Source organism: Typopeltis vanoorti, chromosome 14 (genome assembly GCF_054136105.1).
Source record: "Typopeltis vanoorti isolate ZY-2024b chromosome 14, IOZ_Tvanoo_1.0, whole genome shotgun sequence".
Taxonomy (NCBI): domain Eukaryota; kingdom Metazoa; phylum Arthropoda; class Arachnida; order Uropygi; family Thelyphonidae; genus Typopeltis; species Typopeltis vanoorti.
The window spans coordinates 123,489,087-123,508,631 of NC_143562.1; the positions used below are offsets into that span (position 1 = coordinate 123,489,087).

The 19,545-nt window shown below is 38.1% G+C and overlaps 1 protein-coding gene across 1 annotated transcript in view; it reads left to right on the forward strand.

Moving 5' to 3' along the window:
• The window catches only part of LOC150099878 (receptor expression-enhancing protein 5-like), a 177,095-nt gene extending 169,704 nt beyond the window's left edge, over positions 1 to 7,391 (forward strand). The window contains exon 5 of the mRNA XM_090403508.1: positions 7,259 to 7,391. The gene's annotated coding sequence lies outside the window, so the exon portion shown is untranslated. The remainder of the gene's footprint in view (positions 1 to 7,258) is intronic.
• Positions 7,392 to 19,545: the final 12,154 nt, after the last annotated feature.

Below are 19,545 nucleotides of genomic sequence, written 5' to 3' on the forward strand. Positions count from 1 at the left end.
ATAATAATAGCTTTATCTGAGTTAACTGCTTTGAGTTGGCCTTCTCTGTCTGGGATTGTGCTCCAGTCATCCTTACAATTAACTGTAAGAAAACTGCATTGAATTTAGAGGATGGAACCATTTAAAAAACCTCTCATAGCAAAAATAGACCGAATTTTATTCCCCCCCCCCCCCCAGTGAATATTGCATAATGTGGATTAGTGCATTAATGAAGCCTCACAAATGCTTAGAATCCCCCACAATGTAATAAAAATCAAGACTTAATTTTACATCAGTAATATCTGCATTCATCAAAAATTTATTTGCTATGGACCTAGGATATAGCATGCATGATAGCTACAACTAGCAATGTTCCAACACGCATACAGTAATAAATTTATTATTTGTATTCTAGGTTACCAATTATTTAACAGTTGTGAAGCTATCAGAAACATCTTATATGTGTAATCAATCATTAATAGGCTTTTGTTGTGTAAAACTTTTATGTACCATTACCCCTAATGATGTAATTCTTACAATGCATGAAACTTGTCGGGTTTTAATTGTTTATTTTTAATAAACTCCTTATATTACATTGTGATCTCAATACCGAAAACTGCCTACAAAGCATAATGATTGCAAGTTTAATGTGACAAAGTGTAACATTTGGCTGAAGAGATTAAAAGCTGTATGTTATATTGATTGGATTACACTGCAGGAAATTGATGAGGCTGGATATTTGGAAGTGAATGGTGGACAGAGAAGTTCAGAATACATTGCAAAAGCAGTGGGGAGGATTCAGAGGTGAGTGCCTTAAATGGTTGCTGATTTGTGGAGTGACTCCTATGAGGATTGCTGGCTTGGTTGGCTGAGCAGATAGTGTAACTGCTCTCCAGCCAAAAGGCTGCGGGTTCAAATCCCGCCATGGGTATGGATATTTGTGATTGTCTGTGGAAATACCAGTGGTTGTTGGGGTAGATAGCATTGGCGTAGTTGCAGTCAGTTGGTGATTGAATGGTGGAGATGGAGTTGTAGAGCAGATGCCTTCCCTCAATGAGTCCTTGAACTCCCTGGAGGTGTCAGATAATAATAATTTTTTTTTATAATTTTATTATTTCTCAGATAAATTACATACATGACATGAACATGATTGTGCATAATAGATACTTGCTCATACATAATGTTTTTTAAATAATAATAATACTTGTGTACAACGTATATTATTATAATATTCACAATGAGGATTATTACAATGTTTGTTACATTTTTTACACTCTATATATACAATATATATGATATAATTGTATTATATCCATTGATATAATACAATTGTATCAATGGATATAATTACTGTATATAATAATATTATATATATATATATATTTGTTTTAATAATAATAATAATAATAGGATATGCTGAAAGTTAAGAAGTTTATTTGACAGGCAAAAAAATCAGAACATCATAGAAACATATACATTACTAAATGAGCTTTATGGAGTAAATAATGAGAAATTTTTCGATACATGACTAGACAAAAGCGAACAAAGGGTAAAGTTAGTAAGAATGTGAGGATTAGAATTTTTGCATAGAGAACAGTGAACGAATGAAGTGGGTTGTTAGAGGTGGTAGTCGGTGTTCTCTCTGTGAACAAGTTTAAGAAGTACAGTAAGCATTGTAGTTGGTGTGGACCTCCCACAATAAGTCTTCAGAATCCATGAAGATGATTGTTATTATAATAATAATTTCTTTTGGCCTGTTGAGCCAATCTCTCAAACCATGCTTTTCTTTCCGTACCACTTGTCACTTTCCTAGTCCGCATATTGATATTTCTTATGCATCTGATCATTACCTGCTATCTTACATATTCTCCATATCAATTCCAAAGAGCACCACTGCCTGATTTTGCTGTTCATCAGTTTCACTGCTACTTTATTTGCCTGACTTTTGGTATACCGCTGTACATTGACTGTGTCTCTTATACCCAATTTACATGCTCTATCAATCAGGTTTCCCCATAACTCATTATTTAATGTTATGCATGTCTTAGTTGATGAGGGAGCTGTTCATGCTCATTGAACATCCATGTCTGTCTCAGTTCCACATATGGTGTAGTTATCAAGAATGTGAGGATTAGAATTTGGCTACAACTATCAGTACTTCATAATTGCTATTGCCACTTGGCAGCAGTGCTGATCTCTCATTCACAATAACAACCTCTAAGGCTCTCTCCAAATCCATAATCTGAAACCTTTTGTTGCTTCTATTGCATTCTTTATTTTGTAATAACCATAACAATTATTGTTTTGATTATTCAGGACCTCTGTGGAGTCGCATGACTCATTGTGAAAGGCCCATCCTAAATAGCACTTCTCTGTTAAAGCGCTCCTTAAACTCATTCACCATTCATGTTCTCACCACCTATCAGGCAATGCATTCCATGGGTCAACCTTCCTTCACACAAAGAAACCAATATCCTCTTGCTCACAACTTCCAGGGATAGGCCCTTGTCTCTGCTCCTTCCTTTTTTTCCTACCACAAAAAATAACTCCCCAGTCACAACCTATAACCACCTCTCGACAGTTTAAATGTCTCAATCATATCATCTATCCTATCTACTAAACTTTGTAGTCCACATTCTCTCAGTCTATCTTCATAACTAATATTGTATAGTTCTAATATCATCTTGTTATCTGCCTCTACACTCATTCCAATATTAATTTATCCCCTTCAAATCCTGGTGACCAAATCTGAGCAGTAGTCCAGGTGTGCTCTGATTAGGGCTTTATACCACCGTTTCCCAGATTTTTCCCATGACAGAACACTTCACAAATCCTGAAATTTTCAAAATAACCAATACACCTTGGTTATTTTGTAATGTATTAATAATTAATTATGGCATAATCATAAAGAGTATTAGTATACTTATGTATATGGTGTGACATGTTGACAAATATAAAATTACATTTAAATCAGTTATCAATCTTGTAGCATATTGTAGTTTCCTCAGGCCAACATAATTAAATTAATTTGTGCTGATTTTCATTGACATATCCCATTCTGATCACCAAAAATTTATAATATTATTATAAGTACTTATGAATGAATGCAGACTTTTTCTCCAGTGTGCTGGTAGTTTTCCCCTCCTTTTGTACATCGCGAAGATCACTTTGCAGGCTGGAGGAGAATGAATCACTATCTGTTGCATTACAAACACCTTCAATAAGAGATTTCTTAACACCAAAATTAAACAAATTCCCTTGTCTCTTATTCATATTAAAATTTAAATCTATGCGGCTTGGTCACTGACATTTGCAACACAGATGTTATTTTGTTCAGTTTTGAGAACAGAGGATATTCTGCCCATTGTTTGTAATTGGCTTGCATTCAATTTTTATGACCTATCATAAACAGTGGTATTCCCTTTCCCGAATTACTTCCATATTTAAAAATACACGGCTTGATCACTGACATCACGGAACACTTATTCACTTTCCCTGGAACACTGGTGTGGGAAATCCTGCTTTATACAATGGAATCACAACTCTTCTATCTCTGCTGGCCATTATCCTCAGTATTGCAATAATCCTCTGGCATCACCACAAGGTCCCTTGCCTCTGCCACTTCCTCTAATACTGTTCCTCCAATCTCAACCAAGTATGCAGCCTCCCATCAATGTCTCCCAAACTTCAAGACTTTACATTTAAATGAATTAAACCAGGAAACCATTAATTGCCTGGTTTAATTAACTAATAACTCTTCCCAACTTCACATCATCTGCAGACAGTTGATTATCACTCTTCAATCCATTGACAATATCACTGATGTAAAGCATAAACAATATAGGTCCTAGTACTGAACCCCCCCCCCCATAGAACTCCACTTGAGACCTTCTGCTTCCTTGATATTGCTTTCTCATAGACCAATCTCTGAAATCTACCAGACAGCTAATCCCCAATGCAGTTCACTAACTTGACATCTAAACCCATGTGCTATAACTTAAATATTAGCTTATTGTGTAGCATCCTGTGAAATGCCTTTGTAAGATCCAAAAAAAAATTGCTGTATATGCCTTTTCCCCTCATCAGCTGCTCTTGTTACTTTATTATAAAGGGCAATCAGATTATTAAAAGATGAGTAACCCTTAACAAATCTATACTGACTCTCACAGATAGCATTAACCTCATCTGCCCAATGCTGTATATGGTCTGACTAATTTTTCCAAAATCATAACTACTGAAGGAATACAAAGTAGTCCATACTTACACACAGTGGCGTAGCTGGGGGGGGGGGGTGCAGAGGGGGATTTCCACCCCTGGTAGCACTTTTCACGTGAGACACAATTTTATTTTTTGGCGATTCTTCTATTTATGTTAACTTAGTAATTTTATTACTTAATTAATAATTAGTTTTCACCAACTATACTTACAACTAAAATAAACTTAAACATAGTGTTTTAATTTCTTTCCCTATGTCGTTTTGACTTTTTGTAATATTTTTGGTATGTATTAAGAGGGGTGACAAACTCAGGGACCGCCCCAGGTGGCAAAAGCTGTAGCTATGCCACTGCTTACACACTTCTGTTTTACTATCACCTTCATGCCATGGTACTGTCTTACCCTCCTTCTACTCCTTAAGCACCTTTTCCATAGCCAGACTCTCACTGAAAAGCCAAGTCAATGAAGCTATCAGTTCTTTAGCACATTCCCTCAAAACACATGGCATAATCCCATTCGGTCCCATTGCTGTATTGACACCAAGAGTACTCAGTATTTGAAACATACTCTCCTTTGCGCTTCTAAACCTTGAACCCTACCAATTCCTCCCTTTAGCATGAAAACCTACTTTTCCAGGATGAAATATCCCAATCAAGTGATCATTAAAGAACTCCAGTATGTCATTTACATCAGTTACTACTCCACTCCCATCTTTGTCTAACAATGTCATTCTTCCACAATAATTCCTCTTCCTACTTACTACATAATAAAAGAATTCCTTAGTATTTTCCTTTGGTCTCAGGGAAAATGAGTTCTCATATGTTTTGTCTCTATGCTAGTCACACTCCTGGCCTGAGCCTTATATTCTCATGTACTTGCTCTCCACCTGTCTCCTTATATCTCATTGATACTTTTTCACCTGAAGTTCTCATTTGATATTGTTTGTCAACTACCTTAAACCAAATTGTTCTCTTTTTTTCACTTGAGGTATACAACTTGCTATTACTGCTAAGAAATATTTCTTCACTAGTTCCCATGTACTGGTAATATCATACCATTTTAATTCTTCCATCTATGGAACTGCCTAAAGCTGATTTCTAAGAATATTATAATCACCTGCTTTATAATTCCACATAAATTCCTTTCTCCTTGATACCACTGCATGTCTGTCTATCCTGTCTAAGTCAAAACTGTAAAATCTTGCATGGTAAATTAAGTTAGTTAATTTATCAAGCTTGGTTTTACAGGGGTTTCAAACACATGCATATATAATAGAAAATGTGAAATTATATATTATATGTGCATGCATATATAATGTATAATACTGGATATTCTCACATTTCTCCATGGAACTGCCTCTATATATTTCACACAAGTAGCTATTCACCCCAATCAACTTTCAAGAGTCATCCAACTACGATGGAAACGACAGGTGGAAATACAAGCACCTGAAAGCAGCTCTGCTCGTGGGTACAAGCGCTCCCACACTGCCCTAAATTGGGCGAGCCAGATGCTCGATAATCTTTTATTCATTTAACCAACTCCTGAGTGATGAAGGGATAAAAATCCACGGGATTGAGATCCAGTCACAAAAGTTAACAATAGTTAACAATAATACCACTGAAGGACACTTGTATCCATACAATGCACAACTACAGCACAATTTGAGACAAAAAGCCTCACTATACTTCTTTAATTTAAATTATTAAATTACTCTGGATTTAGAGAAAGTTTTTTTCCACTTAGTTAGATTATAATAAATTTAGTTTAATCCTTTATCCAAGTGTAAGCAAACAAAGTTTGCGCCTGAAGTATCTTCAGTACTGAGGCAACTCGTGTTAAAGGTGGACCAAGTTCTCATCACTCCTTGTCTTAGTATCTCCAAACAAAATTTTGTTTGCTTACACTTGGATAAAGGATTAAACTAAACTTATTATAGTCTAACCAAGTAGAAAAAAAAAACTTCCAAGATTTTTCTCTAAATCCAGAGTAATTTAATAAAAAGGTGAGACATCTTTTGGCAACTCATAAATATGACTTCTCCATTGCTTCCAACTTGGTATCATCACCTCTGAGTCTGGCTCCAACTGACGAGACCTCAATAAAGGTCAAAACTGGTTGGAAGCTTGGGTGATGAATGGCAATGCTATAGCCCATGAAGTCTTAACTGAGGCTCTGCTGTTGCTGTCAGCCAGGTCCTGGGAGGGGGGTAATGAATGGCAATGCTGTAGCCTGTAAAGTTAATTGAGGCACAGCTGTTACCGTTACCCCTGGGATGAGATATGAGCAACTGAGTGGCTCTGCTCGGTGGTGGGGTAAGCCTGCCACAGTGTAGAGCCAACCGGTTCTGAGAGAGTTCTTCTCAGTGGTAAGGTAAGCCTGTTACCGAGGAGAACAACGCTGAGTTTTTGGAGTTTGATCTGTACTTGAACATTCAATAAAGGTTGAAACCGGTCTGGGTAGTGGCCCTTCCCTTAATGCATAGTATTATACATGTCTGCAAGGAGATGTGCTTTGCATTATGGGAGATACTAAGACAAGGAGTGATGAGCGCTTGGTCCACCTTTACCACGAGTTGCCTCAGCCCTTAAGATACTTCAGGTGCAAACTTTATTTGTTTACACTTGGATAAAGGATTAAACTAAATTTATTATAGTTCAAACCAAGTGAAAAAAAAACTTCCAACATCACTCTCTTTTCTCTCTCTCTTTCTCTGTACTCTGTTTTCTGATCTCTTACTTTTACTGCATTTTATCATTCTCTCCATAATAATCAACCTCTCTCTCTCTCTTTTCACCTCCTGTATCCACCTTCCATCTATCCTTGCACAACCTGCATCTTGGTCTCTTTGATCCTTATCTTTATTTACTTTCTCTAACATGATAACAGTAAACATGTTATGAAGATCGATATACAAGCAATGTTTAACGTGTTATATTTATTATTACTCTGTCATAAGTTTTTTTCCCCCCACAATATTTTTATATAAACTTTTATTGTTATAGCAATTCATTTTATGCATACCTGTATATTACAATTTATTGATTTTTTTTTTCTCATTTAGTTTCTCTCTGTTGATATCAGTGGAATAAGAATGATGGTATCCCAAAAGGAAAATCTGAAATTTAATTATAGTGATTCTTTGCTAAACGTGTTAAAGCATTTATGTTGTATCAAAAATCTATATTCCGTTTTCCTTAAATATTTGATTATACAAATTTTGTTTTCTAAAATATTTAATAGTACTAAGAAATATAAATAAATATGAATTCTTATTTCTTAGTAGCCAGCCTTGTTTTAAACACAGAAAAATCAGCCAAAGAAGTAAGACTTTGTTCCACTAAAGCTTTAATACAATGGGTCAACTCAGATTAGTACTGTGGATCAGCTGAGGGTTAGATAATCCACGAACTGTGTTCTGAAAACCAAGCTACTCAGGCATCCACAGAATGGTTGCCTATCATCAAAGTGTTTTATTAAATTTCATTGTTAGTATTACGAAATTACTTCTACTTCCTAGCATTCAGTAACAATCTCTTGCTCTCTCTCTATAATAAATTTAGTTTAATCCTTTATCCAAGTATAAGTAAACAAAGTTTGTGCCTGAAAATATCTTCAGGACTGAGGTAAGGTGGTATATCTCTTGGCAACTCATAGCAAAGGTGGATCACGTTCTCATCACTCCTTGTCTCAGTATCTTCCATAATGCAAAGTACATCTCCTTGTGGACATGTATATTGCTATGCATTAAGGGAAGGGCCACTACCCAGACAGGTTTTGACCTTTATTGAGGTCTCATCAGTGGGAGCCAGATCCAGAGGTAGTGATACTAAGGTGAAGATACTAATAGAGAAGAGTTGCCCCAGTCCCGAAAATACTTCAGGTGCAAACTTTGTTTGCTTACACTTGGATAAAGGATTAAATCAAATATATAATTGGTAACATAGCAAGTGAAAAAACTTCCATCAACTTATCTCTAATCCAGAGTATTTTAATAATAAGATGTGACACCTTTTGGCAACTGGTATAAATAAATATGGCTTCTCTATTACTTCCACCTTAGTGTCACCAACTCTGGGTCTGGCTCCCACTGATGAGACCTCAATAAAGGTCGAAACCGATCTGGGTAGTGGCCCTCCCCTTAATGCATAGTATTATACATGTCCAAAAGATGTGCTTTGCATTATGGGAGATAATAAGATGAGTGATGAGAACTTATACCACCTTTACCACGAGTTGCCCCAGTCCTGAAAATACCTCAGGTTCAGGCGCAAATTTTGTTTGTTTACACTTGGATAAAGGATTAAACCAAATATGTAACTGGTAATGTCATCTTTCCATAATCATTTCTTTTTTTTTTTTTTTTTTTGCTTGCTACATATCAGAAGAACTACCTAGGATTCTTTTTGGCTTCATTAGTTAACTGCTGCTCATACCTCATTTTTGCTACTTTTACCAACCAAGTCGCTTGCCTTGCCTGGTCTTTGTAATCCTAATGGAATTGGTTATTACCACTTCTTTTATGCTGCTTCATAATGTCCTTTTTTCTCTGTATCGCATGCTTAATCTCTTCATTCATCCATTTCACACCTACCTTATTTAACCTTCCGATCCTTGGAATACATTTAGAAATTGCTTCTAGTAGAGAGTTCTTGAATATCCCCCAAGTTGCATTAATTTCTTTTCCAGCTAACTCCTCAATCCATGCTACACCTGCAAGCTGTCTCCTAAGCTCTTCATAATCACCACTCTTAAGTTCCACATATACCCTTTTTTCACAGAGGTCCTGACACTGCTGGCAACCACTCAAGTTATCACCTCATGGTCACTCTCACCAACTGGAAGGTGATTGGACATCTCATTTATAATAACCTTTGAGGAGATGATCAAATCCAAGACCCTCAATCCTTGCATGCCCTCTGTTACATACTGTCTGAGGTATATGTCCCGCAAAAATCTCAAGAAACTCATTTTCTTTACTTCCAGGTGCTATCTTATCATCCCAATCTATATTGCCATAATTAAAATCACCCATAACGATCACCCTTTTCTTATTTGCTTGACTAATTTGATTATTAATATCATAGTCACTACCATCCACATTACCAGATCTATAACAACATCCAATCAAGTATTTCATTCTATTCACATCTAATACCATACTGCCTCAAAGCCACTGGCACTATATCCCCTCTTTCATCTCTACCTTGCATGGACAAAACTCTTTCTCTGTCATCAATAGTACTCTCCCTCCCCCTCCTTTTTACCCTCTCTCTCCTCACGAAACACATCAAACTCTTCCATCTCTATTCTTGTCAGGATGTCGTCCTCATCCAGCTATCTCTCAATTATTCCAACAACTTTTGGGTTAAAAGACTCAATTAAAGCTACCATTTCATCTGCCTTGTTTCTTACACTTCTAGCTTTTGTATACAAACACAGCAGCTCATTAACTAGTTCCACTGATATCACTCATTTGACATGATTTCTCCATGCTCAACTCAAGCTATTTCCTTTTCTCCTTATTCATTTTAGAACCCTCTTCAAATCCAACTGTTTCCTCTTGATCCCAGGTCCCCCTTCCTACCTGTCTACACATGCATTCACATTCTCTTGGAGCATCCACCTTTCTCATGCTGTGCTCTGCTGTTTACCCTGAGCCTCCCCGTTTCCCTGTTTGTCTTGCACACTTGTTCTCTAATTCTCTGTACTCATGCCACTCATCTCTTCATTCATAACCACATCTTCATTCTCTCCTGTCTGACTCTCCTGCTCTTCCACATCACTTCCCACCTGATCAGATTCATTCTCTATACTAACTTCTCTACCTTCCACCAACAGTCTCTCCAAGCAACTCACACCAAGCGACTCAAATCCAGTCCCTCACTCACAGTTCACTTCATCCTTCAGACTCATTCCACACATTAACAAACTGCACTCCATTCTCCTCACACATTTCCACTAACATTCATAACACTAAATTAGCTTGTATAAAAAACAGTATTCAAGCCAATTTTAACTTATGGATTTTAACTGAGAGCTGGGTCAGAAGTAAAACACTTGACCAAAAACTAGAGACCACAGATATGAGAGTCGTGAAAGTCTAGAAAGATTAGGGGCATGAACTGATGATATCAATGGCAATATCATATTAAAAATGAGGATATTAGGAAAGAACTTGACATTGTCAGCATCCAGGAATGTGTTAGCAGAGCTAATCTCAGGTTGTATGGTCACTTAAACAGAATGGGAGAGGAAAGATTAGCAAAACAAGTGTTCTCTACTAGGTTGTCAGGAAAAAGACCCAGAGGAAGACAAAAATATAGGTGGATTGATACTGTAAAAAGTGCCTTAGAAGATATTATATTATATTATTATTATTATGTAACACCTCCAGGGAGTCCAAAGACTCATTGAGGGAGGGCACCTACTTCTACAACTTTCTGTCTTCACCAATCCACCAACTCCAACTATCTCCATCATCTTCACCAATGGCATCTACCGCCGAACACCACCATTAGTATTTTCACAGATAATCACAAACATTCTTGCCTATGGTGGGATTCGAATAATAAGGTGTGCTTATGAATTTTGCAGAACTCACCTACAGCCTTTTGGCTGGAAAGCAGATACGCTTACCACTTGGCCAACCAGGCAGGCATACAGTGGTATACTTATACAGTGGCATGCTTAGATTTTGCAAAGCCGTTTGATAGACTCACTATCAACTTATCATGTGGTTAACTAGAGCAGATATGATTGGATAATAGACAAGTGCACTGGATTGGAGATTGGCTGTCTAATCGGTATCAACAAGTTGTGTGTAGGGTAGCATTATCCCAGAAGAGGTAAGTCAAAAGAGTGGAGGCTTTAGAAGGAAGTGAGACAAATGATTTTGAGAGCGTATGGTGTGAGGTAGAGGTAGGCAAGACAGGATATTTAGTGGGGTGTTGCTACAGACCCAGGAGCACAGAGGATGGGGACCAGGAGATGTTTAGACAGCTAAGTTTGGCAAGTGCAAGAAGAATGATTGTTATGGGAGATTTTAACTACAATAGTATAAATTGGAGAGAGGGAGATGCATGCAGCAATAGTGGAATGGAATTTCTAGAATTCTTGAGGGACAAATGTCTTAGGCAACATGTAACAGAGGGAACAAGAGGTTCAAGAGTTTTGGATTTGGTTATAGCATCAGAAGAGTTGATAATAACTGAGTTGACATCTCTCCCACCAGTTGGAGAGAGAGACCATATGGTTTTGACTTGGAAAATGAATAGACATGCAGGAGTATCAAAGAGACGGGAACATATGTGGAATTATAAGGTAGGTGATTATAATAGTCTTAGACGTCAACTTCAGGAAGTTTCATGGAGGGAGGAATTGGAAGGCCGGGATATCATTAGTGCGTGGGAAATTGTGAAAGAATATTTGTTAGCAGCAATGGTAAGTTGTATACTACGAGTGAAGAAGAAGACACAATTTGGAGTAAAGTGGATGACAAACAATATTAAACAGGAATTTTATTAGGAATTGTATACTAATGCCAGGAGTATTAGGAACAAGAAGGAAGAATTTTTGGCCTTGATTGGCTCTTCCTGGCCACAGGTTATTGGCATTAGTGAAACATGGCTGACGGAAGATGATATAGTTAGTGTAATAGAATGTGTAGGTTATAGTGTGTTTAGGAGGGACAGAGAGAATAAAATGGGGGGAGGGGTACTATTGATGATAGCTAATGAACTGCAGCCAAGGAGAATTGAAGTTGTATCGCAGGATAGTGAAAGGAGCTCATTTGAGGCTATTTGGTGAGAGATTGAGACTGGCAGAATAAAATATACAGTTGGGTGCTGCTATAGACCAGGTGATGGAAGAGATGGTGGAGATAGTATGCATAGGGAAATTGATGAAATGAGTGGAAGGAGGGTAATTATTATGGGGGATTTCAACTATGGTAACATTGATTGGAAGGAGGAGAGGACACATGTGAGGAAGGAAAAGGATTTTATTCAATTATTAAAGGATAACTATCTGAGACAGCATGTAATTGAAAATACTAGGGGTGTGAAGGTGCTTGACCTGGTAATAGCATCTGAGAATTTGACTGTAATGAATATGACCATGTTGCCACCTATTGGTGAGAGTGATCATAAGGTCTTGGTATATGTGGAATTACCGTGCTGGCAAGTATGACAAGCTTAGGAGATTGCTTGGATCAGTGCCATGGCATGTACAACTGCAAGGGCTGGACATCGATAGAGCATGGGAAGTGGTCAAGGAGCATTTACAGGAGGTTATGGCTGATTGTATACCTAGGATCCAAATAGTAAAACAAGTAGGGGTTAAATGGATGAATAACACCATGCAAAAAAAGAAAGAACTGTGAAGGGAATTTAAAGAAAGGGGTGACCTGCAGGCACACGAACGGTATAAAGTGCAGGCCAGAAAGGTAACGAGTGTGGTAAAAAAAGCAAAAGCGGATTATGAAAGGAAACTAGCTTTGCAAGCAAAAGAGAATCCCAAACAGTTCTTTCAATATGCTGCAAGCAAGAAAAAAACTGTACACGGCAAAATGATTTTAAGGAATGACGATGGTAAGGAGGTCACTGAATCAGTCGATATAGTGGAGTTACTGAGCATGCACTTTGCAAAAGCATATCATCCAGGTGGTGACATTGAAAAAATGAAGGAACCATTAGTTTATATGGGAATAGTGATGAATGAAGTGGAGGTGACTAGTCTATTACAGAACCTTAATGTGAACACATCTGTGGGATTGGATGGTATACCGGCACAGGTCTTGAGTGAAGCGGCTAAGGAATTATCAGTGCCCTTGACCATGTTGTTTAATCTGAGTCTCAGGTCTGGTTTAGTCCCAAAGGTGTGGAAAGAGAGGAAAATAGTTTCACTGCATAAAGGAGGATCCAAGACTACGGTTGCAAATTACCGACCGATCAGCATATCAGGAGTCGTTGTCAAGGTCTTGGAGAAAGTAGTCAAGGGAAAAATACAGGAATGGATTGATGAAAATGAGATACTGTACAGGAGACAGCATGGCTTTGTGAAGGGTAAATCATGCTTCAGTAACTTGCTCAAGTTTTATAACAAGGTGACGGCTGAACTGGATAAGGGAAATGGGTTTACAGTGATACTGCTGGACCTGGCAAAGGCGTTTGACAGGATACCACATGGAATACTAATCCGTAAACTACAACATATGGGAATGGATATAGGGTTGGTGAGATGGATAGGTGGTTGGTTGATGGAGAGATATCAAAGAGTAGTTTATTCAGAAGTAGAGTCCAAAAGACGGCCTGTGACTAGTAGTGTGCCGGTTCTGTTCTTGGACCACTGCTCTTTAATTTGTTCATTAACGATATAGGGAAGGATCTAAGTGGAACAATTCATTTGTTCGCTGATGATGCAAAGTTGGGTAGGGCAATAGTGAATGCAGAAGATGTCAAAGTCTTGCAGGATGATTTAGATAGATTGGAGTTCTGGGCTAAGGAGAATGGATGTCAATTTAATGTGACAAAATGTAAGGTTATGCATTTTGGGGTGAAAAGATTAGCAGCAGTATACCACATTGGTGGAACTGTACTCCAAGAGATTGATGAGGCCAGGGACTTGGGAGTGTTGGTGGATAGGGAGATGAAGTTTAGGGGGCACATTGCAAAAGTAGCTAAATCAGCTCATCAACTTACTTGGTTGTTGAAAAATACCTTGATGAGCAGAGACAAGCAAGTTATTGTACCTCTGTACCGAGCCTTGATAAGACCTCATCTCGACTACTGTGCCCAGATTTGGTCACCTAGGTTCCTTCTTGATGGAGAGGAGGTGGAGAGGATCCAGAGGCGAGTGACTAAGATAACAGGTCTATGAAATGAACCATATGAGAACAGGTTGAAGATTTGTGGGTTGCAGAAACTAGTTGATAGGCGGAGGAGGGGAGATATGATTGAGACATTCAAATTGCTAAAGGGATTCTATAGGATTAATTCAGAGGATATTTTTGAGATCAGGACTGGTGGTGGGAGAACTAGGGGACACCTATGGAAGCTGGGCAAGAGTGTGGTTAGCAGGGGTGTTAGAGCTGGGTTCTTTACTTTTAGAGTGGTAAATGAGTGGAATAAGCTGCCAGAGTCTGTTGTGGGTGCTATGACAGTTAACGAATTCAAGGCAAGGTATGATAGATACTGTGAGAATGTAATCGCATAGTTGTGTGGACATGATGTTTAGGGCCTCCCTCGATGAGTCTAAGGACTCCTGGAGTCGCCAGAAATAATAATAAGAATAATAATAATAATAATAATTGCATGTGAAAAAGAGGCTATGGAAGAGATATAAGGAGACAGGTGAAGAGAAGACGCATGAAGAATATAAGACACAGGCCAGAAGAGTGACTAGTGTGGTAAGGAAAGCGAAACTGGAATATGAGAGGAGATTGGTCCTAAGATCCAAAGAAAATCCTAGGAAATTTTTTAGCTATGTGGCCAGTAGGAGGAGAAATGACTGCGGAAGAATGAAATTGTGGGATAAAAATGGGAATAGAGTGACTGATGCAGAGGATGGTGGAATTGTTCAATGAACACTTTATTGGAGTATTTCATCCTAGAGGAGTAAGTTTTAATGCTAGAGGGATAGGGCTGGTTCGAGATTTAGAGGTACAGGGGGAGAGTGTGTTTCAGATACTGAGTACTCTGGATGTCAGTGAAGCTGTGGGACTGGATGGTATTTCACCACGAGTTTTGATAGAATGTGCTAGGGAACTGACAGTGCCTTTAACGTGGCTTTTCAATGAAAGTTTGGCTTTGGGAAAGGTGCCCAGGGAATGGAAGGAAAGTAAGATAGTACCATTGCATAAGGGTGGTAACCGATTGGAAGTGTCTAATTATAGGCCAGTCTGTGTGTCATCAGTAGTTGTTAAGATCTTGGAGAAAGTAGTGAGAAACCTTATACAGCTTTGGGCAGATGAGGGTAATGTTATCAGTGAGAGTCAACATGGATTTGTGAAAGGGTGCTCTTGTTTTAGCAATATGCTAGCCTTTTATAATAAAGTTACAAAAACATTAGATGAGGGAAAGGCATATTCTGCAATTTTCTTAGACTTAGCGAAGGCATTTGATAGGGTGCCACATGATAAGCTGATATTTATGTTGCAGCACATGGGTCTGGATGTCAGATTGGTCAATTGGATTCAGGATTGGCTGTCTGATAGGTATCAGAGATTTGTGTATGGTGGAGCAGTTTCAAGGAGGCAAAGGGTTACAAGTGGGGTCCCACAGGGCTCAGTACTAGGACCTATATTATTTAACCTTTATATCAATGACATTGCAAGGGGATATTCAGTTGTTTGTGGATGATGCGAAGCTGGGAAGGATTATTAGTAATAGTGCAGATGTGGTAGCCCTGCAAGAGGATTTAAATAAGCTAGATAGATGGGCAAATGAATGGTGGATGTCAGTTTAATGCAGCAAAATGTATGGTCTTGAGGTTTGGGAAACATCAATGGGATGCTGCATACTCTATGGGAGGAGTTATACTGGAAGAAGTAGGGGAGACAAGAGATCTGGGGTTGATGATTGATAGAAACCTGAAGTTTAGGGGACATATTGCAAAGGTGGTGAAGGTAACACAGAGGATTGCTGCAATTAGGACACTGACCTGCAGAGATAAGAGGGTTATCATTCCGTTGTATAAGTCTCTGATCAGACCACACTTGGACTATTGTTCTCAGGTTTGGTCCCCAGGATTTGAAGGGGATAAATTAACTGTGGAAAGGATACAAAGACGGATTCAGGACTGTACAAGGAGTTATGAGGATCGGCTGAGGGAATATGGACTGCAGAGTTTGATGGATAGAAGAAGGCGAGGTGATATGATTGAGAATTTTAAACTGTTGAGAGGTGGTTACAGGGTTGACACTGGGGAGTTCTTTCGCTTGGTTGAACAGCGGGAAGGAGTGATGACAGGAGGCTATCCCTGGAAGTTACGAAAGGAAACTGTGAGCAAGAGGGGTAAGGAGTGGTTTCTTTGCGTGGAGGGTGGTTGAACCGTTGAATGCATTGCCTGATTGAGTGGTGGGAGCGAGAACAGTCAATGAGTTTAAGGAGTGGTATGATAGACTTTGTGTTGCTTAAGAAGGACCTCCCACGATGAGTCTTTTGACTCCTGGAGGCCTGAATAATAATAATAATAATAATAAAATGATCAACTATGGAAAATCACTTACCTGATTTTCCATAGCTCCTATCTAGAGTAGAGGTGTACTCTGTGGACAGACGAAATGAATTTATAATAAGGTGTGTTTATGAATTTTGCAGAACTCACCTTAAAAATGACCTCAATCAATATGGAAAGTCAACATGTTGTTAATGTGGTTATTTTAATACAAGTAATCCTTTAATTACCTGACCACAGTAGGAAATCAATTTGCTGTTCAGTTAATTGAATGGTTAACCAACAGTACATTTACATGATGCTATATTGAAGATGGCTAACACACTAACTCATTGAAGGTTCAGTTATTACAAGGTCAGATAATTGAGAGAACACTGTAATTAACACATTGGTAAGGCAGCTTTTGGAGGGAGTACATCCATAATTTTATATGTTTGGGCTAGTCACTTTGAAAGGCTTTAAAAAAGGGAAAGAGAGGCAAGTTGACTGTTTTCTTTTTGGCAAGCATTTAGAATTGTTATACACTACTTTACATAATCAGCTGTCAGAAGGGAACACGTCATTTCCATTTTAGAAAAAGATATTCAACTTTACAACAGAGCTGTATAGAACAGGGATGTCCAACCCGTGGCCAAAAATATGCTACCTTTCTTTCCATTTTGATACAGGAATTGGAGAATACGTTTCAAGATTTCAGAAAAAATTATCAATTTTTTTTGTATATTTGCTACTCCATTTTCAGTTGACATAAATATATTACCTTCGAAATTTCAAATGGAATGTATAGAGTTGCAATCAGATATTCAACTCAAAGAAAAATTTGATCATGTCTCTGTGCTAGATTTTTATAAGACCTATCTTCCAAGAGAAAAATATTCTTTGCTTCACAATCATGCTTTATTCATGTCATCACTTTTTGGTATTACGTACATTTGTAAACAACTATTTTCAAGAACGAAGCATATGAAGAGTAAAGTTAGATCATAAATTTCTGATGACAACCTTGAGAGCTCACTACTAATTACAACCACTTCCATCGAACCAGACATTGATGCATTGGTTTCGTGTAAACAAGGTCAAATATCTCACTAATTTTGTGTTTATCTGTTCTTTTTTTTATAAAGATAGAAATATAAGATCTGATAATGTTGGAGTTTTGATAGATAACAGACTGATTTGGAGGAAAATTGTAGATCATCATGATAGCAAAGATTATGATGACATCATTCATAATCTTTGCTCTCTGCCTCATCTCACCACTGTCATACCTAGCAACATGCTTACTATCTTTCCTATCACACTATTCTCTTTTATCTGTCTAAGAAACCTCCTGATATCCAATCTGATATGCTCTTTGTTCGCAATCAAGTCTGTACCTATTAAAACTACCAACTCTTTTGCCTACTTACTTCTCTTATCCAATGCCTCAATCACTCTACTCATTCTACCTCCAGTAAAACATATCTGAATCCTCTCATCCAGCACACCTTTAATGTTGAATCACCATATAACGCCACTTGTGGGACTTTCATTACCTCTTTTATACCAATGTTATTTGTTTTCATAATTTTCGCTCTCCGCACATCTCCCAAATTTTCTTAACTTCATTTCGCATCCATTTCATCTCTTGTCTCATTCTAACCAACTCAACTTTCAAATCTTGCATCACATTTTTGCTGCCATTCATTCTTTCGAAGTTTACTTATCCCTAAGTTCATTCACAGATAGTACAATTACTACACTCACTGGTAGCATATTCTGTTCACTCACCACTGATCAAAAGAAAAATATAAAGACCTGACATTCTTACTCCCTTCCCCCTTCACTTCCCCTTTTTTTTTTTTTTTTTTTTTTTTTTTTTTTTTGTTTTTAATAACTGAAATGGCCATCTTTGAATGTAAACAGAACTATTGACTTTCATGTACTGTAAATAGAGAGCACACCATCATACCATTGTTACCATTATAGGTACATACTATTGCACACAATGCTCACTCAACCATGCCTTAAACTGATTCAATGTGACTACATTCACAACACACTCAGGCAATTCCACTCTCCATGCAAAGAACCTTCTCCTCACTCTGCTCACACCCTCCTTATACTGTTTCCAGCAATGGCCTCTTGTTCTACCTTCCTCTTTCCCATCCTATGAAAAATTTCTTCCATGTCAACCCGATAACAACTCCTGACTAGTTTATATGTCTCAATCATATCCCCCTCCTTTACTGCTATTCACAAGGCTCTGCAACTTACATTTTTTCAACCTGTCCTCGTACTCCACATTCCAAAGACCACTGAACACATTTGTGAATCTTCTCTGGACCCCTTTCCAACATATCATCACCATGAAACCTGACAACCAAATCTGTGCACAATAATCCATATGAGGCCTAATCAAGGCCTTATGCAGTGGCATCATAACCTCTGTATTTCTGCATGTCAGGGTCCTTCACATCATTGCCATTATCAGATGTGACATCTTCACAACTTGTGCAATGTGACTCCTGAATTTCAGGCCCTTGTCAACCACCACTCCCAGATCTCTCATCTCCTCTACTTCCTTTAAAGTTTCTCCACTAAGTTTACACTTTGCATCCCATCATTGCTTACCAAATCTCAAAACTTTACATTTTGCAACATTGAACTGCCGGTCATGCAATCTATTCAAGCCCTCTTGCAAGACCATAACATCTACTTGACTCTGCATTGCTCTCCCCAGTTTTGCATCATCTACAAACAGCTGCATATCACTAGTTAAACCCATCCCAATATCATTAACATACAAATTGAACAACAATGGCCCCAAAACTGACCCATGTGACTCACCACTAGTGACCTCTCTCTTTCAGGAAAGCACACTCCCATATACAACTTTTTGATGCCTATCTGACTGTCAGTCACTGATCCAACTCAGAAGTCTGTTATCTAATCCCATCTGTTTCAATTTATTTAAGAGCTTGTTGTGGGGAGTCTATCAAAAGCCTTTGCAAAATCCAAGTACACCAGTGTATATGCATCTCCCCTATCCAAGGTATTTGTCACCTTGTTATAGTGCATAAGTAAGTTAGTGAAACATGATCTCACTTTAACAAACCCATGCTGATAACCACAGAGAATACTGCTGTTATCAACCCATTTCTGTAACCTACTTCTCACTAATCTCTCCAGATA